Source organism: Alligator sinensis, unplaced genomic scaffold (assembly GCF_000455745.1).
Source record: "Alligator sinensis unplaced genomic scaffold, ASM45574v1 scaffold622_1, whole genome shotgun sequence".
In the NCBI taxonomy this organism is placed as follows: domain Eukaryota; kingdom Metazoa; phylum Chordata; order Crocodylia; family Alligatoridae; genus Alligator; species Alligator sinensis.
Window position 1 is genome coordinate 1,052,630 of NW_005842551.1, and position 3,031 is coordinate 1,055,660.

General features: G+C 44.3%; 1 long non-coding RNA gene across 1 annotated transcript in view; it reads right to left on the reverse strand.

Annotated features, from left to right (window-relative positions):
* LOC102377838 overlaps nt 1-3,031 on the reverse strand; it is an 8,207-nt gene that overhangs the window by 628 nt on the left and 4,548 nt on the right. The gene's annotated exons all lie outside the window — the stretch shown is intronic.

The following is a 3,031-nucleotide window of genomic DNA, read 5'->3' on the forward strand; positions in this document are numbered from 1 at the left end:
CTCTTGCCTCACCAAGAGAAACCATGACTCAGGTTCACCCAAGCAAGGAATTGCCACATGCTGTTCTCTCCCCACCTCCTCCCATATTGCATTCTGCACATGCATACCTCTCAGTCAACATAACCAAAAGCCCTTATTCCACTGTTGTGAACTGTAGCTGACAAGGGAACCCAAAAGTGCTCATGACCTCATAGAAAAGCTCTATGTGATCCTTGTTGTGTACTAAGGATAGCTTCTTTTAATACTTTTAAATTATAAATAAAAATTAAATGGAAGGATTTTTTTTTTCCATTCTGAAACCACTATCAATCTACAGGTACATGCATAAAAAGACTAGAGTCTTGAACTAGAAACAGAAGAACACACCTGGGAACTTTGGACCTGACCCTGTTCTTGTGGAAATTGGGGGTAGGGGAGGGGCAGGGAATATCAGTAGAAATTTGGCCCTCGACTTGAATGCAAGCAGGATCAGGTTGGAGCACAAATGTGGGATTTGCCTTCACCCTAGCGTGAAACTGGACCAAAAACCCAAAAGGTAAAACACCTGTAAACAGAAGCAAGTTTGAATACATTCAAAGATGAATTCTGAAGTCCACAACCAACTGTAACAGCTATGAATGAATAAAGATTTCTACTGAAAAGGACTTAACAGTTCTCAACTGGTTGTTCCAACAAGGAGATCTGCTTGGCAGGATGTGTAGTAAATCATATACTACTGAAAAGGCTGAGGAGTAAATGGCAACAGGTGCAGATAATGCAGTGACAGCATTTTCTTTCCTACCCTCAATGATACTGATTTCAAGGAATAAAATGGATTAAGTGACCAAGTACTATAGATTATTTTTTATTCTGTGTCTTCAGTGAGATAACACGATGTAAAACCGACTCTCTTGTACTTTCTTTCCTTGGATATTTAGAATATACACATAGTGTGTGAGGTCCCTTTAAGGATAAGGCTGCATTTCTTCTCTTCATTCTTTCCCTTTTCTCCCTTCATCAACTTCCTTTCTTCCAAGGGTGTTTCCTGCCTCTGGTTAGTGCTGCAATGTTGGATTCTTCCCTCTGCAGCAGGGCTGTGCAAAGCTTCGGATCATGATTTGGATTTGGAGATGATTTGGACAATTTGGAGGCTGAATCTATGAATCTGAATCGAATCACTAGAAGCTTTAGCCTTTCTGAATTGATTTGGAAGCTCCAAATGAAACCTGCCAAGTTTCAAGTTGATAGGTGTGGGGGTTTCTGGGAAATTGCACCTCACGCTTCTGACAAGCAAAACTCATGACATGGGTGACCCTGTGTGTGTGTGTTAAGGCACAGGGGCGTGAAAACTGCAGGGGTGGTAGCCCCTGCTGTGGCCACAAAGCCTGCCAGCTGTCAAGGAGCTCGGTGCAGGGAAAGACTGGTCAAGGAGATAGGTGCAGGGAAAGTCTGGGTTCTGGGGCCCTGCACCTCTGGCCGCAGGCAGGCAAAAACTCACAACATGGGTGCTTGTGGGACTGTGTGTGTTCAGGTGTGCCCTTCCTGGTGCTGGGGCCTCTGCACACCATGGCAGTGTGCCCCCATGAGGCCTCCTCCTCCCCTACAGCCTTCGTCCAATCTATCACTGTAAATGACGGCAGGTCAAAATAACTTAGCTGGCTCAACACCAATAGCACCAGCAGTATCAAAGGTAAATAAAAGAATTGACAGCAAGAAGTAAAGATGTTGTGTTGGATATATGTTACTCGTGGTGTGTGATGGCTTATCTTGTGTTATGTTTATTATGAAAAAACCTGAAATAGTTAGAAAAATATATCTTAGGAAGCTTTTGGGTTGAAAAATCCTTTGTCAGGCTGAGGAAGTACTTGCACTTGATGCGTCTCCCAGTCCTAGAGAGAAGGAATAGTAAAGAAGCCAGAGGCTGGCCTGGCATGCAATGCAGGCAAGAAAGCCAGTCAGTGAAAATGGAAATGGAGGTGTCAGAGGGTGAGGGACAGGCTGGGATGGAGGGGGAGGGGATGAAAGGGGGATGTAGCAGCGCAGGTAGAACTACAGAGGTACCTGGCGAGTCAGATGTCCCAAGTTTTTCCTGCTTGCAGCCAGAGGTGCAGGGCCCCAGAACCCAGACTCCCCCTGAAGTTTTCACCCCCCTGTGCCTTAACACACACACAGCGTCACCTATGTCATGAGTTTTGCTTGTCAGAAGCTTGAGGTGCAGTTTTCCAGAAGCCCCTGCACCTATCAACTTGAAACTTGGCAGGTTTCATGCCCCAGGCAGCAGCTACCCATCTGTGCAAGTTTCATCTGAATCAGGCAAAAAACAACAAAGTTATAGATATTTCATTGATTCCCCATTATACCCTATGGCCGGATCGTCAAATCACCGAATCTTTTCCAAATTGAATCAGAAAAGCGATTCGGATGTCCAAATCAAATTATGACACATTATAACCTGCCTGACATCGGACTCCCCAAGTATCTCTCCACTTTCATCCCCTTCTCTCCCCCCCCTGCCCACCTGTCTCTCACCCATTGACTCCTCAATCTACATTTTCACTGAGTACCTGTCTTGTATGCATACCAGCCCAGCCGCTGGCTTCTTTTCTTTTTATTCCATCCCAGAAAAGCACAAACCAACTAACTGCTGAAACTTCCTTAGTCTGATGAAGGGTTTTTGAACCCGAAAGCTTGCTTAATAATTATTTTCCAACTATTTGGGTTGGTCTAATAAAAGATATCAGATTCACCCAAGGAACCTTGTCTGGTTTAAATTAGGCATTAGCCCTTTGGCAAGCAGACAGCAAAAAAAGTCATTGCTCACATGAGCAATTGCTGTAGTTCCCAGAACAAAATTATGGGATAGCAAATTGGAGGAAGTAGCTGCAATGCTAGTGAATGGAACAAAAGGTATCCATTTGCTGGAGCAGACAGCAAAAAAAGTCATTGCTCACATGAGCAATTGCTGTAGTTCCCAGAACAAAATTATGGGATAGCAAATTGGAGGAAGTAGCTGCAATGCTAGTGAATGGAACAAAAGGTATCCATTTGCTGG